The sequence below is a fragment of the Hyaena hyaena genome, unplaced genomic scaffold (genome assembly GCF_003009895.1).
Source record: "Hyaena hyaena isolate Hyena2069 unplaced genomic scaffold, ASM300989v1 scaffold_70, whole genome shotgun sequence".
Taxonomy (NCBI): Eukaryota; Metazoa; Chordata; class Mammalia; order Carnivora; family Hyaenidae; genus Hyaena; species Hyaena hyaena.
The window spans coordinates 257,082-269,263 of NW_024080701.1; the positions used below are offsets into that span (position 1 = coordinate 257,082).

The 12,182-nt window shown below is 42.7% G+C and overlaps 1 long non-coding RNA gene across 1 annotated transcript in view; it reads right to left on the bottom strand.

Annotated features, from left to right (window-relative positions):
- Nucleotides 1-12,182, bottom strand: part of LOC120232193 — a 76,214-nt gene that overhangs the window by 58,555 nt on the left and 5,477 nt on the right. The gene's annotated exons all lie outside the window — the stretch shown is intronic.

Genomic DNA, 12,182 nt, shown 5'->3' on the forward strand with positions numbered 1-12,182 from the left:
ATTGGGTGGAAGAAGAGAGGTAATGTCTCAAAGCAGCTGTGTCACCTTAGATAAGTCACCTTCCTGATTGGAGCCTCAATTTCCCCATATGTAAAATAGAAGGGCTCAGTTTGGATGATCTTTAGCTTCCTATGTTAATATTTTATGTCCTCCTAAAGGCTGAAGCTTTCATTCCAAAACCTTGTAATAACTGCTCCAATCTCAATATTTGATGACATGGTTCCTGATGGCTGGAGCTTGGTCAGTATTCCCATCAGCTAGGAATGTGTAGAAAATTCCAGATAAGATGTAAGAGGAGGTAATACAGGCAGGGTAAGTTACTATCTTCCCTGACCAGATGTTTTTGAAGTTCTTGATTTATTACATTTTATTAAGCAGCAAAGATGAATGAACTCTTTGAGCCCACTCCAATCAGGCTGTCACCTCTACCTCTCCACCAAAAATGCCCTTTCAAAGGTCACCAATAACTTCCCATTGTAGACTGAGTGGCAGCACAGCTTATCTTCTTTCTACACCTCCCAGTGGTATTCCTTGAAGTTGACCACTCCCTTATCCTTGAAATAAATTCTTCCTCTGACTTCTAGGACAACCCCCAGCACACAGCCTTCATTTTCCTCCTGCCTTTCTGGCTGCTCCTATTTGGTCTTCTTGACTGGTTTCTCCTTGTCTCCCCAACTGTTTAATGTTACAGTGTCCCTGGCCTTTCAATCTCTTTTCTTTCTACATCCACTCCCCTGCTGATCTCACCAGTCTTATGACTTTAATACTACTAATAATTCCCAACATTATGTCTCCAACCCTGACCTCTCCCTACTACAGGATGCCAAGTAAGCCTGAATGGCCAGAAATGCTCTAGATGTAGGGATTTGTTTTTCTAGTATAAGAAGGATAGAAACTATCTTGAGGCTAGTTTTTTAAGGCTTTCTTTGCAGAGAAAGATGGATACTTGCTGCTTACTAAATAAGCAACATGTTTTTCAAAGTTCATAGAAACTTATGAGGAAAAAGACAATACTCTAGAGAAAACTGGTTTTTGTTTCAGGTACATTCATTCATTCATTCACTTGGTGCACAGGAAAAACATGCTCATGAACCTGAGAGAAACATCTTTTTGGGAAGAGGCCAGAAGACCTTCTCCTTGGGGTACCTCTGACTCAGCAATATAAGGAGGAAAGAGTAGGATGCCTACCAACCAATATTTCATGTTTGCCAAGTGAGTGAATGAATGAAACAAAGAAGGCATAGTTCTGTGCTGGCAAATGAACCAAAAAGACCATTAAAAGGCAGATATTCAGCAATTATACTTTGAGCACCAAACAAATGTAAGAATCATGGTAGATTTGCAGGAGATCCAAGCTTAGGTCACATCCTTCCTCAGGCTGTATCACAGAGGCCCTAAAATCCTTGCCCAACAGTTTAAGTTTCCAGGATCAGTGGGCCAGGCTATCACACCCTGAGAGGCCAGATCCAACCCTCATTTTGTGCTACCTTCCCATGCTTTGAGCGCCTTCACCATCAGTAGCCCTCCAACCTCACAGGCCTATGTGTCCCTTCTTGTCTGAATGTATATGATTGTTTTCTTTTTAATTTGCAGCCTTTGAAAAACAAGTACGTGAGTGAGCACAGAGCAAATATTCTGGGAACTCTTCCTCAGAAGCCCCCTTTGAGAAAGGATTTCTAGTTCTTCTCTGCTTTCACAAGATTGAATAAAGATAAGCAAAGAGATATGAAGGAGAGGTCACATATTCAACAAGGTTAACCTTAGATTTGATGACACTCCATATAGCCGCAAAGCTATCACATTTGGGTGGGTTTCTGAAACATGGAATTCTACCAGGATTTCAACCAACAGGCCTTTCAATGCCCTTTTGCCTGCAAAGCCACATTGTACACAAAGGTGAAGAACACCTTGTGCCATGAGCCATGTGTTCTCTCCAGTCAGTGCAGGAACAATGTCTGCCCACACAGCCTGCCTTATTATCAGCAGGAACTCAAAAAGGGGTATGTTCTCCCTTATCCAAGCAGGCAGCACAGGGGAGCTTCCCATCTCTGACCTGGTGGCTGCTCACTTTCCTCACCTTCTGCTTCCCATGCTGAGATCCCATCAGAATAAGATTGTAAAGGCCCTTTCATAATGACACTGGCAAAACTTGTCTTTATTTTTTTATATAATCACTATACTGTATGGTCCTTTTAAAATCACAAAACTGAGCAGGAAAAAGTCAGGAGATTGTTTTGTTTATCTCCTCTGTTCATCAACTGGGCTGCTGCATCTCTAGTTTTCCCCACTCTTAATAGGAAGTGGACACTGGACATTTTTCCCACTTGTGACCAAAGCTGCAGAAAATTCAACCTGTTTTCAATTACCCTGTTGAATGTTGCATGGTTGCCTCCCTTTTTGCATGGAAGGAAACAACAGCTAATGCTTTCCAATTCTAGTGTGGCTCTTAGTCCCTCTGAGAGCAGCTGACATACATTCCAGCATAGGGTGGGTCCCCCCAAAGCATGATTGAAGATAGAATGTGGGACCAGAGACAAGGGAGCAAACTCAATAGGCACCCACAGGGTTAGGATCCCTTCCTACAGGTGGGGATCAGGGGTGTCTGGCATATCATGATGAGGGCATTCCAATGCTGGGTCCTCAGTAGCTACAGAACAAGATAAGCCAGTGGAGCAAAGACTTTGAGACAGACCAAAATGGCAGGGCTGAACAGGTGGTTATTCAAACTTTTAGTATCTACAAAAACCTATTTGTAGATACTATATGTAGCATCCTATTAAAATCCAGATTCCTGGATACTCAACCCCTATACTGCCTGCCTGGAGGAGGAAGTTAGCAGGTGACTACAATCCAGAGTACAAAGGGGTCCACTGAGGCCAAGAAGAAGCTCACAGAGCCAGCAGAGCATCAGGACCAAGTGATTTAATTACCTTTCCTGTTTGACTGCTACTTCCAGCAGGCCTAACCCTGCTTAGGCAGTTGAAACTGTATGAAATTAGACCTCAGAGCCCTGGTTTTCCTTATCACATTAGTTCATGCACCTTTTAGGACCCACATATGGCTTCTTGCCCTGTTTCAACTCTTCTTAGCATCTAACAATCCATCCTCCCTGTTAAGGTCTTGCCATGCTCTTAAATCTAACATTAGATACCACTACAGTTTTGACTTTTGCTGTCCTCTCTTCCCACTCTCAATACAGTGATGATTTGCAAATTCCCTCCAGCCACTCTGCCTTTTGCCAGCCAGTACAGGTAAACATGCTCCCTGGTCCAAGTCAGCTCCAGATCCTTGCATTCTTGTACCTTGGCATGGGCTCTGCATTCAGGAGTCCCATCGGATCTTTCCATCTCCAGAGAATTCACATACCTATGAAGGTAAAGAGCAAGTGTGGGGTCTACAGAAGGAGAAAGGATAGATGGCAGATAAAGAGGAGTAGCCAAAGAGAAAAGTCCACATTTTGAGGTCAGTAATAACATCCTCCCTTTCTATCACAATATTTCCTAATCTCAACTACTCTGTTGGGAAAGGAGAGACTGATTGTTTCTGGGGTCAAATAAAGGCTTTGGCATCAAGCAGTAGCCAAGCATAGTCTTCTACATCTTGATGGAACTATATGGGTAGGTGGAGTCTGCAGCACAACTGAAATGTAAAAGAAAGTCTGACAAAGTTGACCATTGGGTGGAAGAACATCATTTCCTTGTAGTGATCCAGAGATGGGTTGTGGGAGTCATAATCTTTCTGAGCTTCACCTGTAGTTACAAAGTTTTGACATTTAGAACCAGTAGGAACTCTGAAGTCTAGTCTCCACTAGACTCCACATGATCCCCAACTGGCTTTGTGACCAAAGGATAAATCACGTCCCATGCAAAAACCCATCTACTAAATATCCTATTGCAAGATGACTAATAGAAAACAAATTTGATGCTCTAGGGAATGTATTTACTCTCATTCTCTCTCTCTTTCTCTTACATACACACACACAACTTTAAGCTGCCTAAGAGCAAGAACTGTTCCTTACTCAACATACCCTACGTTCCATAATACCTGGGGAATATTTTGTTCATAGTAGGCCTTCAAGAACCGTGCTAGTGAGCAGGATTCACTATATTAAAATAAGCAGTAATAATGATAATCTGACCATGGGAGAATCCATGAAGGATTCCAAGAACAAATATCTCCAGGGTCTCTCTCATAAGAATGTCATCCCACAGATGTCCATCTGTCTTCATAGGCTCAAATTAATCAAGCAAAGGGGACAATGAGACTTTTAAAGCCCTTTTTCACCTTAATCATACCTCTTGCCAAGTATATATGGTAGTGAGCATCTATATCTATGGGCAATCAGTAGTCCCTGGCCATAGTCCAACCCTTGGGGATTTAGGAATTTGTAGTCTAGACCAATAGCTTGATTAGAGAGGGTGGTGGTAGTTAGGCAGGTAAGGATAGGCAAGAATTATCAGTTCTACTCATTCTGTCAAACTGTAGAAAGCCCATTATTTATCTCCCCCAGAACCCCTTGTTGATAAAGATTTGTAAGCATTTGTTTGGGGTCCCTGCTGTTTGGGGGTTTTGTTTGTTAGTTTGTTTTTACTTTTCATAGTGAATCAATCATAGCAGGATCCCCCCTTATTGGATATCAGCAAAGATTTTGGGAGAAGATTCATAGCTTTATGGCTCTGCCTTCTTTACATAAGGATGAGAGATCCCTGGAGACATTTTTAATCAGGGCTTGTCCAGAGTTTGGGCCAATCCCACTGCATTCCAGATTCCTAAGGCTTAGCTGAAAACCTTATGGGAACAGAAAGCCTTCTAGGCAGGAGAGAACCAACATCCTCACCCTAAAATATTATTGTCTTTCCTGGTAAATTATTCTCTGATCGTTTGTCTTTTGTGAATACAGAAATAGATGACTTCTCCCAGAAAAACATTTATTCAAAATGTAAAAAAAAAAAAAAAAAATGTTGTAAAGCCAGTCTTCTGAGTCCCTAATTTTTTGTGTCCCACAAACAATCTGAGGAAACCAAATATCACATTTTCCCAGGGAGAAAAGTGCCTGCCATTTTGGCAAATCAGGTATAATATGATCTCAGAGAGCAGAGAAAGTTGCCTTGTCTTGGGTTAAAGGCCACAAGGCCAAACATAAAAGAAACAAAGATTCTGCATTGTTGAGCTGAATGGCCACCCAAAAATCCCAGAGAATGAACTTTTAACTTTCTCAATGGAGAGACAACCACAAGAAGTTTGGCAGCTCATGGAAAAAGTTTCTTCATGAATGTGTGACCTTTACAGCATTTCATCTTTTTACAGAATTAACCCAGGACCTGAAAGATGTGTGTCTTTTCCTGTTTTGTTTTAATGGCAGACTCAGAACACAGGGTACAGTTTTACTCTGTCTTTAGAGCTGTCCTTGCCTTGCCCTCCAAGGCCTGAAGCCAGCTGAGCATTTTTGGCCAGACAGAAACATTCTCCAGTCCCAAGAATGCCCAGGAACCAACAGACCTAGGTGGTTCCTAAGCTTATTTCCTGTGTTCAGATTCTGGAGTGGAATCCCAGTTTGGCCTTGCTACAGAGACTGGAAGGTAGGAAAGGTGAGAAATTCTCTAAAATGTTTCCAAGTTTTCTATTTACTGGATAGACAACAAACCAATAACTTTGGAGAAGCTAGACTGCTGGCAGCTATTTTCCAAGAATTTCCAAATAACTATGCATGGCCTAAGGGAGGGAGGTAGCAGAAATAGAATAAGAAGGGAGGCAAAGTGAAATAAAATTATTTATTGGTGCCCCTGGCAATTTAAGCTCAGAGTGGACAGCACAGCTAAAACATATCATGCTACTGCACTAGGGAAATGAGTCAAGGGAAGTGTCAATGAGAGCTGCAAAGGATGGGAATTTCACTTGAGAGGCCAACTCTAGGCAACAGATAGTGGTGCTAAGAAACTACTCCAGCAATCTGCTAGGTTATATGCTGTTTGTTTTCACCAGGACTATGTGTGAATGTGAGTGTGTGTGTGTGTGTGTGTGTGTGTGTGTGCGCGCGCAAGAGAGAGAGAGACAGAGAGAGGAGGTAGGCTAAATGGTTGGAAGAGAAGTTAAAGGGTTGCAGAAGTCCTCTGTTCTCTGCAACTTAATTAGAGGAAGAACAATCACTATCTGCAGTGGATAAAATAGTACATCAGGAACACAAGAAGTCAAACTTTTGAGAAGTCAAGTGGGGGTCAAAATCAGAGACAGGACAATGATAATTGGAAGAAACTGGCATAGAAGTGAAGTTCTTTCTTAGAGATACACAACTGACATGAGCCTCATTCTTGATAAAGCTAATATTCCTCCCTTACTTGAAGACAATGCAGGGGTCTCTGCCTGGCAAGGTAACATGGTCTCTCTCAGGATCTAGCCCATCTCTACCCTCGGCCACCAGAGAGTCAAGATGCAACCTAACCTGGCCAGGAAAGTGCTAAATCTGCAATGAGAGAAAAGACACCATACCCTAAGGGGTATGCAGGTCCCAGACAACATGTACCAGGAGGAGTGAGTAAACTCTAACTGGGACTGGATCCTGAGATGGTAGCATCAAAGAGAGTGGAATACAAATTTGAATAAAAGAGAGATCATCGCTACGAAAGCACTCCCTTTGGCGTAAGATTTATCAACCCTGGTGAGTACCCAAGCTGATGGTGTTAACATTCTGTTAGAATGGTTCTTAGTTGGTTGAGCGTCCGACTTCAGCTCAGGTCATGATCTCACAGTTCATGGGCTCGAGCCTCACGTCAGGCTCTGTGCTGACAGCTCAGAGCCTGGGGCCTGTCTTTGGATTCTGTGTCCCCCCCCCTCTCTCTGACCCTCCCCTGCTCACACTGTCTCTCTCTCTCTCCCTCTCTCTCTGTCTCTCTCTCTCTCTCAAAAATAAATTAAAAAAAAAAATAGAATGGTTCTTATAAACTAGGTAAAAGCAATGACTCATCATAAGTAAAACAGAAAAAACAGACTACCATGATATATTATGCAAGAAGAGATATAAGATTCAAAGAGGAGAGCATGAGATGGGGTATACAATGGAAGCTAGAAGACCTAGGAGCAGGTTATGTTCTGCAGGTGGCCAGGAGGACACTGCATTACCAGAGTGATAAGAAATGTATTGGGGAGAGAGCAGCAGCAGCAGTGAGAAGTTAGCAGTGACCATCCTCTGTAGGCTGAGCTGATCAGAGCAGATGCAAAGGCTCTTACAGAACTGGGCTCTGCAATGGAGATGAAAGGAAATAATAAACACAGTTCAGGCCAAATAGCAGCACTTAACTGTCAGAAACAAGATGAACTCAGTAATTGTCTTGAGCAGCAAAACTGGAGTGGCAGCTGGGATGCCCAACACAGAGGGAGCTATGGAACGGTTAACAGAACATGGAATCCCTAAGGGCAAGAAAGATGAGTTGTCAATGCAAATATTTCTCAATCTGTATTGTTGAAAGAAACCAAGACTGGATGATCAGGAGGCTATGGGCAAAAATGTGTGGTCTCTTGCCCAGTTTCCAGAGCTAAACCAGTTTTCAGATCTTCTACTTTTTGACTGCAGGAGAGGCCAGGTACCCAAACAGAATGATCCTGCAATGCCACAGCAAGTGTGTGAGAAACTGATCACCTTGGTCTTCTCTACAGGGCCTTGAGGCCATTTACTCAAGTAACCATAAACTGAGGAAAAGGGAATGTCCTAACACTTCGAAGACTGATGGATACAGAATCATTCACCACTGTTACTATGGCTGTGTGGGGGTCCTGGATGGACAGCTGGTGGAGGGGGGAAAAAAAAGCCAAGCTTTGTTCACACATGGGTCAGCCTTATGACAAATGCAAACCAGAAGTGGACTTCAGTATTCTCAGCCCACTCAAGATTGTCCCTGAGAGGTACTAGTGAGAGGACATCCTCCCAATGGACTTCTGGAGATGCACTTAATCACTTTCTTTGTGAAACACATATAGACTTATAAGCAATGGTAAATAACTTGGCTGGTTTGTTAGTGACCTGAAAGGAGAAAAACTAGAAGATGAGGAACAAGGCAATCTGGGGAAGAGGAATATGGAACTGGGCATGAAGTGCAGAGATTTCTGTATCCCATGTTAATGCCAACCAAAAAGCACTCACCAAGGGTGAGGCACTTTACAGTCAAGTAGACAGAATGACTTGGCCAGTTGATGTCAGACAGCCTCCCTCATTAGTCACCTCAGAGCTGATAAAACAGGCATGTGAACAGAGTAGTCATGATGGCAGGGATGGAGGCTAAGCATGAATCCAGCTAACAATGAAAGTTCACGTATCTACTCTTGCTGCTGAATGTCCAGACGATAGCAACAGAGATCACTGCCAAGCCCCTGGTATACCGAACCATGTATCAAAGACACCAACCGGCTGCTTTGTGGTGCACTAATTACATTGAACCCTTTTCTACATGAAAGGCTCAGCAATCTATCTTGAATGAAATCAGCACAGACTCAGGGTATAGGTTTGCCTTCCCTGACCATAGGCCCTCATTAAATATCACTACTTGAGAGCTTGCCTCATGTTTAGTTCACTAACACAAGACCCCACACAATATCCCATTGCACCAAGGAACTCACTTAAAACAAAGGAGGAATAGTAGTGAGCACATGATCATGGGACCCACTGGTCTTGTCACCTACTGTACCACACAGAAACTTTTGATTTTACAGGATGAAGAAATAGCCTTTTGAGGGTGCTACTGCAGCACATTACAGTTTATGCTTAAGGAGGGGGTATCATCCTTAAGGATGCAGTGAGCCCTTTTAATCAATGAGTATTATATGGTACCATGTCCTCTCTGTACAGAATACATGGTTCCCGATAATAGTGTGGTAGTTCCACCTACCATACCCCCCAATGATCTACCAAGAGAACGCCCTCCATAAATTCCTGGCTCTGAGAATATAGAAATTCTGGCTCCAAAAACATAAATATTTCCACCAGGGGTATTGCAAGACTCCCATTAAACTTGAAGCTAAAGCTGCTACTCAGGCACTTTGGACTTCTTGTGCCAAGAGATCAACAGGCAAGGAAAGACATTATCATCCTTGCAGAGACAACTGAGCATGGCTGTCTGAAGAAAGTTGGGCTGTTATTGTACATGAGGGTAGATAAGACTACGTCTGGCAATGAGAAGGACCTCTGGGGCATCTCTTCATAATCCTCTAACCAATCGTAATGGTAAATGGACAAGAGCAGGAGTCATGGCTTAAGAAGAGCATGATGACCAGGAGCTCATCTCCTTCAAGGATGAAGGTCTGCGTCACTCACCAGGTAACCCTGTGGATCAGCAAAAAGTCTAGCTAAGAGGGAAGTAAAACTACAATGGGTTGTGGAGGAAGGATGGTATGAGTGTCAGGTGTCCCTGAGAACAGGTGCATCAGTGAGCACTATAATTTCTCCCATTAAATTTCTTTTTGCACATTTCCCTAGGAAAAGAGGTTGACCATAATTCTAGATCTGTTCCCAGATAGAATGGATTTTTTTTACAAGAAACAAATGAGCCCAAGAGATACAAGGATTATCCACTTCAGTGGATGCTGTGATACATTACCTGATTCCCCCCTTCAGTTCTGAGGATTCTTTCCCCCAGTTTACCAGGACCATTAGCTTCTGAATGCTAGTAGTTGAGTCCTTCTCTAGGAATTGCCCTTGGCTAAAGGGAAATCCCTCACCTAAGGTCATGCCTGTTCCCTCCTTACAAGAGGCACCTGTTCACGCTGTCTCTCTCTTTCAGAGATAAATAAAACATTTTGAAAAATTTTAAAACGACATATTTGGGAGAAAATAAGGCTGGAAGCTATAAAATGTTATTAAATAATTTATATCAAGGCATTCTAGGACTAATCAAAAAAAAAAAAAAAGAGGCACCTGCAGCCAATGAGTGGTCAGCGCCCAAAGGCTCAGCCCCTTTGCCTCAGTTTGGGACAATTCTAAAGGGACTTCTCAACTCCAGATCTCCCCAGGATCAGCTAAGGTCGTTATTAAAATACATCATAGTTCAACTTCTTCCTCTACCCAACCCCTCCCCTCAGTGTCTCACAGATGTCGAGGGTACTCTCTAGTAAAATTTCCACACAGAAATCTCTAGCTCTGAATCTATTTCATGGGAGCACAATCTGAAACACAATATGAGCAAAAATCCTATAAAGCATTCTCACCTGTTGACCCCATAGTCTCACATCCAAGATAATGTAAGGAAATAATGAGGGATGAAATCAGAGTTCTGAGTTTGCTGTTGTGACATTATAAACTACAAAGCGTCTAAATGTTCAATAAGAGGGCATAAAATAATGATAGAGAATTCTTTGCAGCCATTACAATTCATATTTTTGAAACACATGTGGGAAAGTGTTCACAATATAACTTAAGTGAAAGCAGTGCAATACAGAACTATAAGAACTGTAAATAGTTCATAATCATATCACTTAAAGAACTATAAAGTGTAAGAGAAATTAGATGACCCAGTGGTGAGTATATGAGGAAAATCCAAGAACACAGTCAAATTTTGTTTGGGTAAAATTCTATCTCCCAACCAGACCGACTTTTAGATAAAATAAAATACAGTGAGATCTCCAACACTGGCTATTTCAAGAATGGCATAAATGACTGCTTGGCAAGCTTGATGTAGAGTGGAATTTAGTATTAACTTAAGATTTAAAGGTACCTTACAGCCATCTGAAATTCCATTCCACAGTGGGTAAGCATCTTGGAGATGTGTGGTTTTAGCCTGCTTTCATTTGCTTTCCCTTGGTTTGCTTTGCTTTGCTTGGTTTTTCTTAGTTTAACAGCTTAACTCTTGAAGATGTCTGGTTTCTTTGGCTTACTTTGACAATTTAGGGAGAAGGAATTTGCTTGATCCTTCCCACCTCAAAACCCTACAATCCTCAGGCCTTTATCAGAAGCATTCGAAGAAAAGAATTCCAGTAAAAGAAATTCACTTTTCTTTTACTGGATGACAGCACCAAGAATTTCTAGGCAAAAGGAAGGAGTGACCCAGCCCTCATACTAATGGTGGGGGAGAGAATGCTTTTTAAAAATAAGATTTTATATTTGGATCAACTAATAGTGATGGGAAGTTATATTTCATATTCAAATCACCCACTGTGCAAAGTCTCTCATTTTGCAGAGCCCATCCACACCAGGGCAATTCAGAGAATCTGACCCCATCCACCACCAAGTCCCTGATGTTCTCTAGGTCTGAATAAAAATCAAACATTCTGGTTTTCCCAGTTCCTTACCCCTACCCCGAAGATAGTTCAAACACCTCAATGTATAATTTGAGGGTTTTAAGGAGTGAGATTTGAGGCAGACACATCATCCCCAACCACTACTCCAAACTCCCATGAAAACAGCCTGTTCTGAGGAAGGAGGAAAGTCCATTTATGCTCCAAGGAGAGAGGAGCCCTCTTTGTGTCTTCTTTGTGCCCTCCCTTTAGTGAGAAGCGTCAGGCCCTGTTGCTGCCCTCCCTGCCCTTTCCAACCAAGGAGGTCCTGGCCTGGCCACGGACGAGGGGTCCCACAAAGCAAACGGAACCCGCGATTTGGTGTTCTCAGTAAGTCACCACGGTGTGCTGACAGTCTTTCCTTCCCTCTTCACTGGGTTTTTCTCTGTCATGTGATTAAAAGGCTGGAATATGCCAGGGGGAACTGGCTAGAGAACTAAAAGGGACGAATGGATCCTAAAGTGACAGCGTGATGAAACAAGCAAACCAACAGTGAGAAATAAGGGTAGTACAGAGGCTGTATTCCTCTCCATTCATAGACCTGGGGAAATCTCTGTGCTGCAGGACCACTAATTAAAGAAAAATCCATGTGGAGCCAGAGCACCTATGCTTATTCAACAACTACTTCTAAAGCTCTCACTCTAGGTCAGGCACTCTACTAGGTGCTAAGGATACATAGACCCAGACTCTGCCCTCACAGAAATTATATTCTAGCAGCTCCGAGATTTGTTAGGAGATTGTCCTCCAAACCTGGCACACTGAACACCGCTGTCAGACACAGCTGTCCTGTGGGCTCATCCATCCTTTGGATGTTCCCAGGAGTCCTGAGAAAGGGAAATACCAGCCAGACACATCCTGAGAAAAAGGATCCCCTGGAACAACTCAAGAATATCTTCAGGGCTGCACCTGTTTCCCTCTTCTGCTCC